Source organism: Aristolochia californica, unplaced genomic scaffold (assembly GCF_029961685.1).
Source record: "Aristolochia californica isolate CCGP_79_NKW_82.1479 unplaced genomic scaffold, dmAriCali1.0.hap1 SCAF_3, whole genome shotgun sequence".
Lineage (NCBI taxonomy): Eukaryota > Viridiplantae > Streptophyta > Magnoliopsida > Piperales > Aristolochiaceae > Aristolochia > Aristolochia californica.
Window position 1 is genome coordinate 14,341,731 of NW_027181992.1, and position 20,396 is coordinate 14,362,126.

Below are 20,396 nucleotides of genomic sequence, written 5' to 3' on the forward strand. Positions count from 1 at the left end.
CTCTCCACGACCTCCCTAGATCCACTCTCAATGACGTCGTCTCACCTTTCCTGCCGAGTTCTGTTCATCTTCTCGACGGAGTTGCTCTATCGCCATTGGACGTTCCAAGCATCTGAAATATAGACCATCACCATCAATAAATTTGGAAGACCGAGGAGAGCGTAGGGTGACTCGATCCATGGCTAGAAAGCATAACAATGTGGTATCAGATAGGACCACCTTGGACGAATTTTCCTCTCCAGCTGATGGGCGTACAACCATGGAGGACCTTCGAACAGAGTTTGGGCCTAGGAGCTTCGGGAGACCATTCTCCAGCTTTTCAATTCTCTAGGTTCATGGGAGGTTTCCCATTCGGGAAATGAATCACGCTCTTCATAATACCCCGACCCTCCACTCCCGCCTATGCCTCTGATGAGTCCTGCTCAGACCCCCTCCTGGGAGCATTCACGACAACAACAACACCAATGTACCCAGGTACACCAAGCTTACATTCCCAACTTATGACGGGTCTACAGACCCATTAATGTGGCTACACCGCTGTGAGAACTTCTTTTGGCACCAGTACACCCACCCGGAGGAGAGAGTCTCATTGGCTGCTTTCCATCTATTAGACGAGGCATTACTGTGGTATTCCTAGTTCAATTCGGCGCACCTCATACATGATTGGGATCTCTTAAAGGAGTCATGCTAGTTAAGGTTTGGGCCCCCTGCACGCAGCAATCCCCTTTGGCATTTGGTTAATCACAAATAAACGGGCTCCTTCTAGGAGTATCAGAAACAGTTTCAAGAACGCCTTGCCTGCGCTAGTCTATTTGTCCGCCCGAGTCAACATGTCAACTTGTTCACTGCAGGGTTGGTGGAGGCTCTATGCTTTGAGGTGGAATTTCATGGCCCCTCCTCTTTGGACCATCCCATGAATTTGGCCTGCACTTTCAATGCTAAACAACACATCTTAAAAAAATCTTGATTATGTCGCTCCCCTTGGCCGAGTAGAGTGCCCACAGGTGCCCAGCAAACCCCGGCACCCCTCTACTTCCAGGACAGCCAACAGCCCAGTCAGCCGAGCCTACCAGGTCAGCACCTCCCCCTTAGTTTATTAAACACCTTTCTATGTTCGACATGGAAAAAAGTCGGGCCCAGGGGCTCTGTTTTAACTATGATGAGAAGTACACTCAAAGCCACATGTGCAAGAGGTTGTTTTGGTTAGAGGAAGAGGATCCCCAGGACAGCCACCCACCCCCCTTCGAAGAAGAAGTCGGCACAGAAGAAGAGCCCCAACCATCTCCCTCATTGCCATCACCGGGTTACACAGCACCACGATGATGCAAGTCCAAGCTGGCATTCAGACTCTTCTATTACTTGCATTGGTTGACTCAGGCAACACCCACAATTTCCATAGTCAACCCGCAGCCCAACAGTTGGGCTTGCCACTGCAGCACAATTCAGGTGTCTCGGTTTCAGTAGCAAATGGGAAAAAAATTACCAGTGTGGGGTTATGTGCAGTAGTAACTTTCGTCATTGAAGGCCACACCTTCCAGGCAGATTTTTTTATCATTCCGCTTGCTGGATTTGATTATGTCCGAGGCATTAAATGGTTACAGCAGTTGGGTCCGATATTGTGGGATTTCAAGTCCCTCACTATGAGTTTCCACTAGGGTCACCAACAGCTCACACTCCATGGTATGCATGTTCCCCTATCGTGCACTCTTTAGACTATCCAGTTGAGGGCTCCAGAGAGCAGTCAACTCACACAGCTGACAGAGGAATTTTCTTACTTATTTCAACAAAGTGCTACCCTCCCTCCGATACGGGCTTGTGACCATCGCATCCAGTTGAAGTTGGGAACTGATCCAGTTGTGGTATGGTCATACAGGTACCCTCACTTTCAAAAGGACGAGATAGACTGCCAATGTGAGCTCATGTTAACTCAGGGCGTCATTCAGCCCAGTCGTTCCCTGTTCTCATCGCCGATTCTATTGGTCAAGAAACATGACAACTCAAGGCGGTTCTGTGTAGACTATAGGGAGCTCAACGCTCACACGGTGAAGGACAAATTTCCCATTCCAGTGGTGGATGAGTTGTTGGATGAACTTCATGGCGCCGAGTTATTTACGAAGTTGGACTTGAAATCTGGCTACCATCAAATCCGAGTCCATCCTGATAATGTGGAGAAAACGGCATTCTATACCAACCACGACCATTTTAAATTCTTGGTGATGCCCTTTGGTCTGTCCAATGCACCCTCAACATTCCAGGCACTCATGAATGTGGTATTCCGGCCCTTATTGTGCAAATATGTTCTTTTATTTTTTTATGATATTCTAATCTATAGCCAGAATTGGGGCGACCACATTCAGCACCTGCACCAGGTATTCCACCTTCTGCGTTCACACCATTTATTCCTTAATAAGTCTAAATGTGCGATAGAGACTGCCGAGGTTGCCTACTTGGGCCATGTTATTTCTGCCTCAGGGGTTAAGGTGGACAGTACAAAAATAAAGTCAATGTTGGACTGGCCAACTCCGCATTCGGTCACAACTTTGAGGGGGTTTCTAGGGTTGGCCGGTTATTACAGGAAGTTTATTCGGGACTATGGCCAAATCGCTGCCCCGCTCACAAGCCTACTCAAGCGGAACTCCTTCACATGGACAGACGCAGCCGATTCATCCTTCCACCAGCTGAAATAGTCCTTAGCTTCGGCACCGGTTCTCCAACTTCCGAATTTTGAAGAAATATTCATTGTGGAATGTGATGCATTAGGTGGTAGCATTGGTGTCGTCTTACAGTAGGAGGGGCACCCCATAGCTTATTTCAGCCGGCAGTTGGCTCCCCGCCACCACAAATTAGCGGCTTATGAACGGGAATCATTGGCTTAGCCAAAGCCATCCAGCATTGGAGGCCCTACTTGTAGGGTAGGCACTTTGTGATCCGTACAGACCGTTGCAGTTTGAAGTACTTGTTGGAACAACATCTCACAACTTCCCCCCAGCAACACTAGATCAATAAGGTCATGGGTTTTGATTTCAAGGTGGAATACAATCCAGGCCGCCTTAACAGGGGCGCAGATGCCCTGTCCCGTAGGGAATTAGTGGATCCTCAGTCAACCGTGAGTCCTTGTACTCGACTCCATCCGGGGTGACATTCAGAACCATCTTGAGCTCCTAGAGTTTTACTGGCAGATTGAGCAAGGCACTTCAGATCACCAGTGGGAAATTCAAGATGGGCTCATATTATATAAGAAGCGCCTCTTTCTCCAACATACCTCCCCTCTCCTCACCACCATTATTGTTGCAGTACACGATAGCACTCATGAGGGCCAACAGAAAACTTATTTTCGTATCAGCCGGGATTTCTATTGGAAAGGGTTGAAGTGTATGGTTGCTGACTATGTTTTGGTGTGCCAAGTTTGTCAGAGGAACAAGGCCGAATCTTTACACCCAGCGGGCCTGTTGCAACCTCTTCAACTTCTGTCTCAAGTATGGGCTGATATCTCCATGGATTTTATTGAGGGTCTTCCCACTTCTTCGGGCAAATCTGTAATTCTGATTGTGGTGGATCGGTTTTCTAAATACTAGCACTTCCTGCCCTTGACACATCCATATACAGCAGCACAAGTAGCCCACCTTTTTATGGAACATATTGTGCGTCTGCATTGTTTTTCGGAGTCCATTACATGTGATCGCGATGCGGTTTTCACCAGCACCTTTTGGAAAGATCTTTTTAAATTGCAGGGTACCAAATTGGCCTTCTCCTCTGCCTACCATCCTCAATCTGATGGGCAAACTCAAGTGGTGAACCGCAACCTTGAGATCTATTTGCGGTGTTTTGTTGGGGACCATCCCAAACGCTGGGTCCATTGGTTGGCATGGGCGGAGTATTGTTACAACACTTCTTACCATATGACACTCGGCACCACTTCGTTCCAGGTGGTATATGGTCGTGCACCTCCTCGGATTCTCTCTTATGAGCCTGGTCTGTCTCACTTGCCGCTGATTAACCAGGCCTTTGGCGAAAGGGACACAATGCTAGCACAGGTCAAGTCCAACTTCCAGAAGGCTCAAGCCACGATGAAGCATAACTATGACAAGCGTCATAGGGACCTTTCTTTTGCTCCGGGCGATTATGTGTGGTTGCGTATTCAGCCTTGCCGGTAGCGCTCACTTACAGCAACATGAAGGCACAAATTGTCCCCCAAATTTTATGGTCCTTTTGAGGTATTGGCTCGCTTTGGCAAGGTAGCTTATCACCTCCTGCTTCCACCAGACGTCCGTATCCATGATGTCTTCCATGTCTCCATCCTTAAACCATTTCGTCACGACTCACCCATGTTGCACACACCCTTGCCGCCATTGCATAAGGGTTGTGCTTTGCCTTCTCCAGCCCAGGTTTTGCAGGCTCGCCGCGTTCACGAGTCATGGGAGTTCAGTGGGCTAACACCGAGTTAGTGGCTGACTCATGGGAGCCTCTTGAAGAATTCCGGGCCCGTTACCCCAACTTTGAGCTTGAGGACAAGCTCTTGCTCCAGGGGGGTAGACATAGGGGTAATTGATGTAATTTTTTGCATGTCTTATTTATTGGCATTTTTTGTAATTTCGTTAGACATGTATGCTTTGCATGATTTTGTATGGGAGCGTTCCTATTTATAGGGATGTCATTGGATTGAATTGGAATAGTTAATTGAGATCAGGTAGTCTCTCCAACGAGGCCTAGGTGCGAGCTTCCTCCAAAGCTCGGTTATCCCCCTCACGTCCATTCATCTTCTTTCTCACGACCAGCTGCTGCGTCACTTCCATTTCCCTCTCCCATCCGAGATCCCCTGTTTTCAACTCTTCCGCATAAACCTCTAAACTACATCCGCCGTCGACTCTTTCTCTCCACGACCTCCCTAGATCCACTCTCAGAGACATCGTCTCACCTTCCCTGCCGAGTTCCGACCGCCAGACGGTTCAGCTCCTGGTTGGAGCTCGACGTGTCTGTTCGTCTTCCCAGCGGAGCTACTCTGTCGCCATTGGGCGTTCCAAGCATCTGACATACAGACCTTCACCATCAATAAATCTGGAAGACCGAGGAGCGCGCAGGTGACTCGATCCATGGCTAGAGAGCAAAACAATATGACTGAAATTGAAGTATTAATTCCGACTTTTTTACCGTCTTTCTGAAAACATTTGGATATAGTTTTCTGCTCTTGTGAACTACTACTTCCATATAAACCTTTACGAAGAAGGTGATCATTGTTCCCAAATGCCTAGAAAAATGGCACAAGGAGATGACCAGTTGCGAAGACACTTTAGTAGGAAAGAAGAAAAACAGATTGGCTAAGGATTCAATTATCTTCCAGGCGATCTCTTACCTTTAGGAAACTGTTGGTTTGTTATGCAGAATTCTGTAAAACAAGATTTAAATTTTCGAACAGAGATGTTGGGTTTTTAATATATTTGGCTTCTGAAAAAGGATAAAAAAAAATCATGAACAGCCAAAGATGATTATTAAATGAAATCATGAACAGCGAGAAAGAGCCAACGAAGAGAACTGAAACCTCAGTGACACGGTAAAAAAGCAGAGGAGAGATAATTAATTTTTATGGAGAATGCATGCCACCGTTTCTTCCTCCTCCTTGCCGAATTGGTCTTAATATATATAGCACAGAATATAGATAATTATTCGTCACGCAAATTATTCTCTTTATTTAGCATAGGAAAATCATGCAAAGAAGGGACATTATCTCTTTTCTCTCAAAAAAAGAAACCAGAAAAAGTTGACAAATCAAGATAATAAGGTTTAGAATGGCCTATGCTTTCTTGTGTAGACAGCCATTTGGATTCCATTCTGGCAATCGTCCAAAACACTGCTAATGAAAAAGTTCCCACCCGAAGCAAGAGTGATAGTATCATTCCCAGTTCTGTAAAAGATTGCCGACTGATTTCTTTCTATCTTGCAAGCTTCGTAATATGCTTCAGGAACTACCGCAACTGTTAATGTAAATATGTATATTTATCTTTATTTATCTTTTTTGGTTTGTCCAAGGGTACAACTGTAATTTTCCCTTTCCCTCTTCCTTTCGAATAGGGTTTCTGTTGAACCCGTCGACAAATTGTATTTTCGACATTTTTCTGAGTTGCATAAGAAAAACTCTCTCAAATCAGAGAGATTTACATGGTATCAGAGCGGGAAATCGATCGATTTTGCTTCGATTTGGTTGTCTAAGGTGATTTGGTTGCTCCCGCACTCAAATTTTTTCTTTTTCTGCTCGGATTGCTCTCGTTCGGCTCGTCTTCTGCCTCGCGACGCTCGTCTGCTCCACGTCCGGTGATCTAGGGTCCTTGAAGACGTCTCGCCGCCCCGCAAAATCCCTGTCGTTGGTTGCATTGTCGTTTCGGCGCCATCAGAGGTCGGTTTCCATCTTTTTCTCGGTTCTTTGTGGTTGTGTTACTCTGTTTCGTCGATTTCTGGTACTCGTGGTGCGGTGAGCGTGGATTTCTGCATTTGGTTTGAAGGTTCGGAGTGGGATTTGGCAGTAGACTTACCGTTGAAGGTTATTGAGTTTGAAGGTTCAGAATGGGATTTGGCAGCAACTCTGTGTGGCTGTTTGACGCTCTCATGCATCTGTTTTTTGTTTGAGAAAGTGTGATTTCGATTTGTATTGTGAGCAAGGTTGATTAGCTTGGCTGGATTAAGAATTGGCTTTGGTTGTTGCGTTTGGCGCTTTTGCTGTTAGACTTACAGTCCTATGGATTCAATTAGCCATGATATGAAGGTTATCTCTGTCCGGTTAACTGGGAGTAATTACTCCCTTTGGAAGTTTGTGATGAGAAATTTTTTAATTGGAAAGGACTTGTGGGATTACATTGATGGACAAATCACTGCTCCAGAGCCTGCATCCACTGACTTCATAAAAGAAAATAAGAAGTGGTTGACTGATAATGCAAAGATCATCACTTGGATTAACAACTCAGTAGATCAGTCTATCAGTTTGCAACTTTTGAAGTATGAGACTGCAAAAGAAATATGGGACTACTTGGAAACTCTATATGAACAGACAAACTTTGCTAAAAGGTATCAAATTGAGACAGAACTACGGTCTGCTAAGCAAGGTGATCGTACAATTCAAGAATTCTATTCATTTATGACACCTCTGTGGGATCAACTATATATGATGGATCCACCCTCCTTTCGGAAGCTCCCTGAATATACCAGAGCATGTGATGATCGCAAGCTTACCGATTTCCTTATGGCTCTTCGCAGTGATTTTGAACTGATAAGAGGATCCACCCTTCTCAACCATCAGGGGGCATACTTGGTTCTGGAACACACTCTCAAACTCATCAGTCATCCGGGAAGCCAAAAATACCAGTTCCACAAGATGAATGTTCCTACTGTCATGGTAAAGGTCATTGGAAACACCAGTGCCCCTCATTACAAATCAACACTAAACATCAAGGCAATTTCAAACCTCCACAACATCATGCCTCCAGTCGTCAACATCAAGGCCACTTCAAATCTGCACCACATCATACCTTTAGTCGTCCACCACATAGAGGTTTTCGTCCATCTGCTGCCATTGGATCGTTGGATTATTCAGAGGCACCTCCTGCACCATCTCCCCCCAGCAGTGATTCTACACTTGATCTCTCATCATTAGCTATCGAGCTCACTCGCATTCTTGGCAAGTCGTCTGCTCCCAATACTCAATTTGCATCCCATGCAGGTATGTCTTGTTTGGCTAGCTCCAGTGACACTCACAAATGGATCTTAGATTCTGGGGCCACACACCATATGACCCCCCACTTGTTTCTTCTACATGATTGTGTTAAGCCTTCTCACCCAGTTAACATCCAAGCTGCTAATGGCTCTTCCATGCCACTAGCCTCGGTTGGAATTGTCTCTCACTCTACTTGGTCATTATCTGATGTTCTCTATGTTCCCCATCTCGCTGTTAACCTTCTTTCCATTGGCAAACTCACTGATTTAGGTCTTACCATTTCATTTGCTTCTGATCATTGTCTTATACAGGATCGCAAGTCCGGGAGGCAGATTGGGATAGGCCATAGAGAAGGTGGTCTTTATTTGCTTGATGACTTAAAATTACCGGTATCTCTGTAGGTGTCTAGTTTATCAGTTCAATCCATGTTGCAAGATTTACTTTCTGTAAACAATCCTTTTTACTTATGGCATACTCGTTTAGGACATGTTTCTGCTTCTCGTTTACAGTTTATGATCACACACAACATGTTGGATTCTACTATTAAATATTCCCCTCTTAGTGATTGTGTTGGTTGTCATCTTGGCAAACAATGCCATTTACCTTTTACATTAAGTCACTCAGTTACTTCTTCTCCTTTTGATCTTGTTCACTCTGATGTTTGGGGCCCGACACCTGTACCCACTAAGGGTGAGGCTCGTTTTTATGCATTGCTTGTCGATGATTTCACTCGTTTCTCTTGGATATTTCTTATGCATCGCAAATCCGATTTTTATTCTATTTATGTTCAATTTTGTGCTATGGTGCGGACCCATTTTTCTACTCACATTAAATTTTTTCGCTCTGATTCGGGTGGTGAGTATATGTCATCTTTATTGAATGATTTTCTGAAGTCTGAGGGCACTATTCATCAGTTGTCTTGTCCTTACACCCCTCAGCAGAATGGTGTTGCAGAACGTAAACATCATCATCTTGTTGAAACTACTCGCTCCTTGCTGCTTCATGCCTCTGTCCCTCCTGAATTTTGGGGGGAAGCTCTTCATACTGCCACTTATTTGATTAATTGTATTCCTTCATTTGTTTCTGGCAGTATCTCCCCCTTTGAACGGTTATATCGTGTTCGTCCTACCTATGCACACTTGCGTGTCTTTGGTTGTGCATGCTTTGTCTTATTACCCCCTTCCTATCGCACAAAATTATCTGCCAAATCTGCTTTATGTGTGTTTCTTGGTTATGGGTTTGGTCAAAAAGGATATCGATGTTACCACCCTGAGTCCGGTAAACTATTTGTTTCTCGCAATGTTAAGTTCTTGGAGCAATTTTGTTACTTTCGGATTCCCTTGTCTACACCTAGTTTGCATGATCCAGAATTGTTACACATTGATCCCTTTGTTTCTGATGAGCCCCATGATGACCAGTTAATCACTCACCATCTGTCCCCTGATTCACCTCTCAATTCGGAGGCTTCCTCTAGTCTGCCTCACAACAATCACATGCAGGTACTGACTCACCTTCTCCCATGGCGCCTCTCCCTCTCGACTCTCTGGACTCTGGTGATCCGCCTCTTGCCACTCCTCGCGTCTCCACTCGTGTCCGCCATCCACCTCAGAGGTATAGTCCATCTTCATATTTGTTCTCTTCTCCCTATTTGACTTTTTTATCTAGGATTCATTCTTTTGTTGAGCCTAAGTCCTACAAGGAAGCTGCATCCGATGCAAATTGGCGCCAAGCCATTAATGATGAGCTCACTGCCTTGCACCAAACAGGTACCTGAGAGTTGGTGTCACTTCCTCCAGGTAAGCATGTTATTGGTTGTAAATGGATTTTCAAAGTCAAAACTCAATCTGATGGTACACTTGAGCGCTACAAAGCTCGGTTAGTTGCTAAATGGTTCTCACAAACTGAAGGCCTCGATTATGATGAGACTTTTGCTCCTGTTGCTCAAATGAAGACCATTCGTACCTTGCTCTCTATTGCAGCAGTTTACAGATGGCATCTTCATCAATTGGATGTTAAAAATGCTTTTTTAAATGGTGATTTGACCGAGGAGGTATATATGCGACCACCACCAAGCCTTTCTCATCCTGCTGGTTACGTTTGCCGTCTTCGACAGGCTTTATATGGTCTCAAACAGGCTCCTCGCGCTTGGTTTGCAAAGTTAGTTCCTCCTTGCTTCGTCTTGGCTTTGTTGCTTCCAACTATGATTCTGCCATGTTCATTCGTAAAACTGCTGTAGGGCATATTGTGGTCCTTCTATATGTTGATGATATGATTGTGACTGGTACTGATGAAGATGGCATTGCAGATCTTAAACGTCAACTTCATTTTCTTTTTGAAATGAAAGATCTTGGCTATTTACGGTATTTTTTGGGTATTGAAGTTGCCTATTCTCCTGAAGGTTATATTTTGTCTCAGTCAAAGTACATATCTGAAGTGATCAGTCGCGCAGGATTGACAGATGATAGGATTATCGACTCTCCCATTGAACTCAATCATCGCCTTAGCCCTACAGATGGTGACTTGTTGTCTGATGTTACCCGGTACAGAGAGGTTGTTGGGTCCTTGGTTTACTTGACGGTCACCCGTCCTGATATTACCTATGTTGTTCATGTGGTTAGTCAGTTTGCTTCCGCCCCTCGTACCACTCATTGGACTGCCGTTCTCCGCATCTTACGTTACTTACGTGGCACTGTGCATCATGGCTTACTTTTGTCCTCCACCTCTGATTTGGTTCTCACTGGTTATTCTGATGCTGACTGGGCTGGTGATCCGACAGATCGCAAATCGACTACTGGGTATTGTATCTTCCTTGGCAATTCTTTGGTGGCTTGGAAGAGCAAGAAACAATCCGTTGTCTCTCGCTCTTCTGCCGAGGCAGAATATCGGGCTATGGCATCCACTGTTGCTGAGTTAATTTGGTTTCGCCGCTTACTTGAAGAATTTGGCTTTCCTCAACTGTCTGCTACTCCTATGTTTTGTGATAATCAAAGTGTCATTCAGATTGCCAAGAATCCTGTCTTTCATGAGCGTACGAAGCATATTGAGATTGATTGTCATTTTGTGCAGCATCACTACTTACAAGGCTCTCTCACCTTGCCCCATGTTTCCTCCACATCTCAACTTGCTGATGTCTTCACCAAATCGCATACAGCTCCTCGTTTTCAGCATCTCATCAGCAAACTTATGGTCCTTTCACCTTCATAAGTTTGAGGGGGGGTGTTAATGTAAATATGTATATTTATCTTTATTTGCCTTTTTTGGTTTGTCCAAGGGTATAACTGTAATTTTCCCTTTCCCTCTTCCTTTCGAATAGGGTTTCTGTTGAACCCGTCGGCAGATTGTATTTTCGACATTTTTCTGAGTTGCATAATAAAAACTCTCTCAAATCAGAGAGATTTACAGCAACATCATGGTCTCTGGGATCGTACTGGAATACTGGCAGAACCAAATATAACTCGTTATGGGAAAAAATCAAAATTAATCCATAATCAGATGAAACTTGAAAGAGCTAGAGAACAAAAGTATGCATACGGAGCTGATCCTTGGGCTTGATGTCCTTGTTGAGAGGCCACGGAGAGACGTTGTAATCCCAACCAGCTTCGTCGCCAACGATCCAAAGCTTGGCATGAGCAATCTCATACTCAAACGTAAGGCAAAGCAGCAACACAACGAATATTGCTCTCGTTAGAGCCATCTCTTCGTCTTGTATAGTGCCTGTATCTGTTTTAAGCAGTAGAAGAGAAAACTGTGTTTTTGTAGGAAGTCGTTTAACAATTTCAAACGGAAAGACGTGATTTTAAAGTAAGCCATTAATTTTCAAGCAAAAGTTTAGCTGGCAAGCCATGCCGAGAGGGTCTGGACAGCTAACCTTCTCCAAATGGGAGTGGGAACACCATAATTTTTGCTTGGCTGGCTGGTGGCCAAACTTGAGAACCCATTACGAGACAAATTGCTTCTGCGTCTCACTTTGGATGTGTAGAAACAACAAATAGAAATGGCAAATTTCCGTGCTTCTAAAATAGGACCAAATGTGATCAATCCCGCCCACTCGCCTCCGTTTCAGACCCAGCAGGATTTCTTTACTGCCGAGATACTAACATTAAATCTATGAAAACCGAGCAGACCCAACTCAACTTGTACTTTTTCATGGTCCAATTATGTTTTTGGTCCCGGGTGCCTAAAAAACTCACAGGTGTTTTACCGGTCCACCTCCATATTTCCTGTACTATCATGTCAGGCATGCCCAATGAATAACTGAAAACACAGCCAAGTAGAGAAAGACACGGAGAAGCCAACCGCCAAGAACCATATCCACACTATACTTTCTAAAAGATAGAAGTAACATATGATATAACTTGAAGAAATGCTAAAGAACAGGCAACGAACAACAAATTACAAAAAAAAAATTGTTCTTTGAAAAAAAAAGCGTTCTTTGAAAAAAATATGTCAAAAAAAGTTCTTCATCCAAAAACATTTTGTGGCAAAAATATCATTGCAAATCCTTTTGCAAGCACTAGGTAGGGCTAGGTAGGCCCCTTCTAATATGCTATGCACTAGGTAGGGCTACAAAACCGAAGGTAAGACCCAAATATGGAGAAGCTCATCTGGACATGAGGTTTCTATAACTTAACCCAAACTAATCTGTCAGATAACAAGTAAAAAATGTAACACGAGTGCCAAACTCAAACGTCCGCTATGCTGGCAGCTTTTAAGGGGCCAGCTTATTTGCTTGACTATATAAAATTCCCCTTAAAAGCACGGTTTACTGCTATACCATTAAACCTTGTCCAAAGTGGCTTCATCGACTCTTTCGCTTATAAGATGAGGGAACATCGCATCACCGAAACTTGGAATTCACCGCAGGTTTTCTGTTTTCTTTGGATGAATGAGTTGGTTGAGGTGGTGGTGGGGGTTGTAGTGATTGATTTCGGGGGAGGAAGAGGGAAGCATGAAGGATCGGAAGAGACGGGAGTGAGAGCACCTTCTTTCCGGGAACAGGCTCCTTTGGTGCTTCTTGGCTTTTTTGTTGTTCTGTGCTCTTTGCTCCACCTTTGTCCTCTCCACTGTCAGAGGTTAGTTCTATGGAATATTTTTATTTTATTCTATTCGGAAAATACTAGGGAAAATGGTAGTATGGTACCACTTTTTTTGTGTTGAAATTGCCTAATTTCTTTTTTCGATAAGAAAATATTCAATGCTGAATTGTACATTTTTTTTTCTGATGTCTTGTTTGTTTATTGATGGACTTCTTCAAATTTCTTCCATCGTGAACAGCAGAAGTTGGTTACAGCTGGTTGAGGGATAGGGTAGAAAGAGGTCTATCGAGGACAAAAATCAGCGATCATCATCTTAAAGGTTGCATGCATCACCGATTTTGCTCTCGAAAGTTTCGAAAGAGAGTTTCTAAGACTGAGAGTTTTGATTTCGAAAGAGTTCAAAATCAAAATTGAAAGTGAAAACGAAGCTCCCCTCCTGTTGTTGTCGAGTCTCAAATGGCGAAAGGGGATTTATTTCGTAACCAAGCCGTCTCGCAAGATCGCGAACCTCACCGCAGCTCACTCAAGTTCGGCTCAATTACTTAAACGAGCACGAACCGTTGTTCGAACTCAATTCAAAATATTTTAGAATTGAACTGAACCAAGCCAAATCTGAGCGAGCTTAAGCTATCCGCAAAGCGGATCGTTTTGATGCCACTTCTAGTTTTATTGGTCCACCTCCATATTTCCTGTACTACAATGTCATGCATGCCCAATGAATAACTAAAAAGTAGAGAAAGACCCAGACAAGTCAATCGACAAGAAGCACATCCACACTATACCTTTTAAAAGATAAAAATAACATTTGATATAGCATGAAGAAATGGCAAAGAACAGAAAAAAAAGTTTTTTGAAAAAACAATTTCTTAAAAACTTAGTGCTTCATAAAAAATATTGTGGCTTGCAAGAAATTTTTGTGACGAAAATAAAAGTTTGCCACAAAAAAAATTGAAAAAAGAAAGAAATTCATCATTTCTAGTTTTTTAACAACAATAGTCAAAGTTTACTAGTTAAATATTTTTAAAGGTGAAATGTTTTTGATCTTTTAAAGACTAGAAGATCTCTTCATCAATAGAAATTTTGACAATGAGAACAACTTTTTTTGATAGAAAATTTTAATGACGAAAGCACCTTGTTGTTAATAGTGTTATTAACAATCAAAGACTTTAATTTCATCCCTAATATATTTTTAATAGGTCATCATCATTAATAGATTCTAAATGAAGAAATTGTTTGAAACAAATATGCATAACAACATATGTTCATCACTTGACAATGTGTTTTATAGTTTGTTGAAATATGGGCTCAACCCCACAAGCTCAAGGCTAGAAGCCTACAAATCAAAGGAGTGACAAAGTGGTTATTTATGGTATGTTCCATAAGGATGACATGAAGATGTAAATACATTGTCATTGTATGTCTTTCAATTTATTGAGTTGTAACCCTAAGGGCTTTGTAACACTATAAATAAGAGCATTGGCTAAGAGGTAAGGCAATCATGCCTTCTCCTCTCTTTGAGAAATCGTCCAATCACCCTCTCTCCTCCCTTGACGAATTCTCTCCTTCCCTTAATCCAAACTCTCTTATCTAATGTCCTTCTCCCTTCTCCCTCTTCTTCCACGTTAACCTAGAGTCATTCTCATGGGGTCCTAACTTCTACATGGTATTAGAGCATGGGGGTTTGGATCCCTATTCAAGTACTTATGTCATCCATTCAAGAAATTGTTTATAGAAGGAGTTCTGCCATGAAGATATAGGTAAAATCTGGTTTTTTTCTTCATATTCTCTCTTTACAGTTTCAATTTTTTCCCTCTTCTTGAATTCTTGATTCACCTCAAGTCAAGATTGTTGGAAGACAGGGTCCAAGCCCACACGACCAAGGAAGACTATATATCCAAGTGTATTAGAAGATGGGCCCAAGCCCATAAGACCAAGGAAGACCCATGCAACCAAGAGATATAGAAGATAGGCTCAAGGCCCACAGATCAAGGAGAAGGTCCATAGGCCCACATACGTGGATGGTAGGATGGTAAATAAAGGGTTATCTCATAGAGATGGCATTGATGTAATTAAGTTAAAGTTCCAGGGTTAAAACCCTAAACCCTAAACCCTAACTTCAAGGGTATTATTGTAATACAGTAGTCTCATAAATCTATTAATAGAGCTTCAGGGGGAGGGTTAGGGATCATCAAGTCCATAATCCTTCTTCCTCCAGTTTTCTCCCAATGGGTTTCTCACCTTCATGGAGTCCTGAAAATCAACAAGGTATCAGAGCTTTGATTTTCAGGACTTCGACTATAGGTTTTCAAAGTTCATTCTCATCCGTTGTTAGAATTTTTTTCTTTTATCTCTTAATACATGTGCATAGTTTTTTTTTTTCCTTCCTTTCATTAAATTGTATTGCCTTCCTTGCTCATATTACTACTTTTTTTTTCCTTTGGTTGATTATTTTTTGTTATATAGATTATTCTATCTCCTTTGATAAGTCGTGATCCAAACAACTCTTGTTGCTCTGATCCAATTCATCTGATCCTCTTCCTTCACACTAGCAGTCTACAAATTTCTTCCCATTGTTGTTGATTGGTAGAGTGTCTGCCTCTGGGATTAGTCCTTGTCATCCCTTTGCTTCAGAATGAGAAGATAGCAATTACAAGGAGCATAAGGGCGACAACAGATCTTGTTCCGCATAAGCCTTGTTTGTGAAGGCAACGAGAACAGCGAGATAGAGAGACGACGTGAAGGTCATCAAAAGTTGACTGTCGAACACCGCGCCACCAAAATAACTGTAGCTACAGCAGTGCCGCATCTGGTGGCCGATAGGAGAAGTTGGACACAGGGAGACTGACAGCCGCTCATTGACAGGGACGGGAGAGGTGAACCTTGGTGGGCTGGGCTGCGTGTAGAGAACCTTGCTTAACTTCACTGGCTGTTTCTGCTCTGCCCACCATAGCTACTCTGTTGGAAGCTTGCACCAGAATTATTTCCATTTTGGAGGAAGTCTTTTGGGCCTTGCATTGCTGTCGAAAAGTTTCCTCCCGAAGAGCCGAGCTCCTTTTCAGCCGACATATCCGTTGCTACTCCTTCCATTTCAGAAACTTTCTGTGTGGAAAGATGTCGTCTAAAGATGCTCTCTTGGTTTATAAAGTTTTGTATCTTTCTTTTCTGGTTGGAAGCTGAAACTTTCTTGGCTACATCACATGTTTTTTTTTCTTCGTGCGAGGAAGAAGGCATTGTTGCCTTATTCAAGTTTCCTAAGTTAGGAAACTTAAATTAGTGCCCTGGCCCGCTCCTGTTTTGCCAACTCGGACCAGTGCGGTAGCGAACCAGCAACCTGAGGGTACTGTTCCTACACCTACAGACCTAGTCAACTCAGGTCTGGGTCAACCTGACTCAGGTCACATATTTTTTGCCTTCATATACGTGCCCAAGTTTATATATATTTCGGCGCGACTTGATAATTTTTTCTCTGGTCGGATTATTATTTTTAAAGAATTGACAAATTATTCCTTGGTCACCATATTATTTGGTCTAGATATATACATTGGACTATTTCATGGGTTATTTTACAAGGATTATTTTGGATCGGGTTAAATGGGACCAAACCCATTTTACCAGCTGCTATTGTGTCTCTTTTGATGAGACATTATTATTGAAGAAGTGGTAGACTCATACCATAATTTATTTGTTCTCATAAAAAATATCAAATTATTTATAGTTGGGAGTCCATGACGGAGGAACTTCATCCTCGTAAAAAATATCAATTTTTTTGTAGTTAGGAGTCCATGACGGAGGAACTTCTTCCCCGTAAAAAATATCATTTTTTTGTGGTTGGGAGTCCATGACGGAGGAACTTCTTCCCCGTAAAAAATATCATTTTTTTGTGGTTGGGAGTCCATGACGAAGGAACTTCATCCCCGTAAAAAAAAATCAAAATTATTTGTGTTTGGGAGTCCATGATGGAGGAACTTGATCCCCGTAAAAAAAATATCAAAATTATTTGTGGTTGAAAATCCATGACGGAGGAACTTATTATGAACTTATTATTATATTTATGTTACTTCCCTCCATTAATATCATATATTACTCTACCATTTGAGAGTCGTTGTCCTGTGGAGGGACACAGTGGTGGAGGTGGACACTTCAGAGCAATTGTTTCCTTTATTGATGATCACACCCAAATGACTTGGATTGGCTTAATGAAATAAAAAAGTGAAGTTAGTTCACTCTTCAAACAATTTCACAAAATGATAGCCACTTAGTACCATTCTACAATACAAACTCTCCGTAGTGATAATGATGGAGACTTTGTTAATCAAGGTTTGAAAGAATATCTAGGTGATAATGGTATTAGTCATCAAACTACTTGTACGTACACCCCTTAGAAAAATGGGGTTGCAGAGCAAAAGAACTACCACCGGTTGTTTGTGCTTCCTTGTTTGAAGCTCATATGTCAGCTAGTTATTGGGGTGAACCCATCACAACTGCAACTTATCTTGTCAACTGAATAGCCTCCAATGTGTTACAATTTAAGACTCCCTTGAGTGTAATTCATGAAACTATAAGTTCACCAGTTGTGCCGAATCTACCACCTACAATTTTTGGTTGTGTAGCCTTGTTCATCTTCATAAGCTATTGAGAAATAAATTGGAACCCCGTGCTCACAAGTGTGTCTTTGTTGGTTATGCTCAACATCAAAAAGGTTATCGTTGTTATCATCCTCCCTCTCGGAAATTGTATGTCACTCTTGATGTGGTATTTCATGAAGATCACATGTATTATTCTACTCCCGAATCTTCAATTCAGGGGGACAACAGGATTGAATTGCAGACCCTTAATCATCATTTGGATATCTTGGATACTACAAGTGGTAAATATTCATATTACAGCAGTGAACATCAAAATGATACAAATGAACATGATTCACAGGATGAAGACAGACAAGACCAGATAGATGTGATGCAACCAGAGTTTCAGGCGACATCTTCACAGGATGGAGACAGACAAGACTAGATGGAAGTGATGCAACCAGAGTCTCAACCGACATTTTTTCCCCTTCATAATGTACCAATGGATCAATTGCCTTCTAAGTCCGAGTCCATGTTTGAGCCTTTGGTAAGTTCCAAAACTCAACTAAGAGTGCTACCTCATCGAACCACAAGAGAAAAACCTAGAGTCAATTATGAACCTCTTCTATCCTCTAAATCTCAGTATCACATGCAAAAGTTTTTGTCTTATCATAGATTGTCAAAGGCAAATGAAGTATTTTTGAATCAATTATCTACTATATCTATTCCTAATAGTGTACAGGAAGCCTTGAAAGATCCTAAGTGGAAAGAAGCCATGAACGAAGAAATGCGGTCCCTCCAAATCAATTCAACATGGGAAGTGGTAGACCTAACTGTAGGAAAGACTCCAGTCGGATACAAGTGGGTATTTATCATTAAATATAAACCGATGACACCATTGAAAGGTTCAAAGCAAGGCTTGTCGCCAAAGGATATACTCAAACCTACGGGATAAATTATATGGAGACATTCGCACCAGTTGCCAAAATCAATACTGTTCGGATTCTACTATCTCTGGCTGTGAATCTTGACTGGCCCTTATATCAGTTTGATGTTAAAAATGTATTTTTGCCCGGAGATCTCCAAGAAGAAGTATATATGGAATTACCACCTAGATGTATTATGCAAAACAAAGGATGCAAACAAGTATATAAATTGAGGAAATCCCTATATGGTTTGTAGTCCCCAAGGGCGTGGTTTGGAAGGTTCACAAATTTTATGAAATCTATCGGATACAAGCAAAGCAACTCAAATCATACTCTCTTCCTGAAATATAACAAGGAGGCCATCACAACTCTTATTGTGTATGCTGATGATATGATAGTAACTGGGAATGATCCAGAAGAAAAGAAAACACTGCAAAGTCATCCTGCTAGAGAGTTTGAAAAGAAAGATCTTGGCTACTTAAAATATTTTCTAGGTATTGAAGTGTCAAGATTTAAGGAGGGAATTTTTTATCTCAACAAAAATATGCTTTAGATTTATTGAAGAAAATTGGTTTGACAGCATGTAGTCCAATCAGTACTCCAATGGAAGAAAATTTGAAGCTGGGAACACATTCAGATCAAGTCCCTACTAACAAGGAACATAATCAGAGACTAGTTGGGAGGTTAATGTATCTTGCACATACCAGACCAGACTTAGCTTATGTACTAAGTGTGGTTAGTCAATTTATGCACTCTCCAAGTGAAGAACATATGAATGTCGTCAACGGTATCCTGCGCTACTCGAAATCATCTCCAGGGAAAGGAATTTTATTTAAAAAGGGAGGTGACATGAAATTGAAGGTTATACTGATGTCGATTGGGCTGGATCAATAGAGGATCGACGGTCTTCATCTGGATACTTTATATTTGTAGGTGGAAATTTGGTCACTTGGAGAAGTAAGAAACAAGAGGTGGTGGCTAGATCGTCAACTGAAGCCGAATACAGGGAAATGGCTAAGGCAATATGTGAATTATTATGGATAAAAAATTTGATACAAGAACTACATATTGAGCAGACAAGTCTTATGAAATTATACTGTAACAGTAAGGCAACATGTGATATTGCCCACAACCCGGTCCAGCACGATAGAACTAAACATGTTGAAGTTGATACACTTCATTAAAGAAAAGTTATAAGCAAGAATCATTGAAGTCCCTCATGTTCGATTTGAGGATCAACTTGCCGATGTGCTAACCAAGGCAGTGTGTTACCGAGCTTTTAACAATTGTCTTGACAAGTTGGGTATGAGTGATATCTATGCACCAACTTGAGGGGGAGTGTTAAGATTTACTCTGAGATTTCTTCCCTTAAAGAGAAATCATGTAAATATTCTGTAAATCCGATGATTGTGTAATCCCGTTAATTACTCATAATTCTTCTATGTATATTCTGTAAAATGGCTACTTAAGCCGATGATGTGAATGAGAAAATATGACTGAAATTGAAGTATTATATTTGACTTTTTTATAGTCTTTCTAAAAACATTTGGATAAAGTTTTTTGCTCTTGTGAACTACTACTTCCATATAAACCTTTACGAAGAAGGTGATCATTGGCTAGTCAGATCATTGTTCCCTAATGCCTAGAAAAATGGCTCAAGGAGATGACCAGTTGCGAAGACACTTTAGTAGGAAAGAAGAAAAATAGATTGGATAAGGATTTGATTCTCTTCCAGGGGATCTCTTACATTTAGGAAACTGTTGGTTTGTTATGCAGAATTCTGGAAAATAAGATTTAAATTTTCAAACTGAGATGTTGGGTTTTTAATATATTTGGCTTCTGAAAAAGGATAAAAAAATCATGAACAACCAAAGATAATTATTAAATGAAATCATGAACAGCGAGAAAGAGCCAACGAAGAGAACTGAAACCTCAATGACACTGTAAAAAGCAAAGGAGAGGTAATTAATTTTTATGGAAAATGCATGCCACCGTTTCTTCGTCCTCCTTGCCGAACTGGTCTTAATATATATAGCATAGAATATAGATATTTATTTCCCGTAAATTATTCTCTTTATTTAGCATAGGAAAATCATGCAAAGAAGGGACATTATCTCTTTTCTCTCAAAAAAAGAAACGAGATAAAGTTGACAAATCAAGATAATAAGGT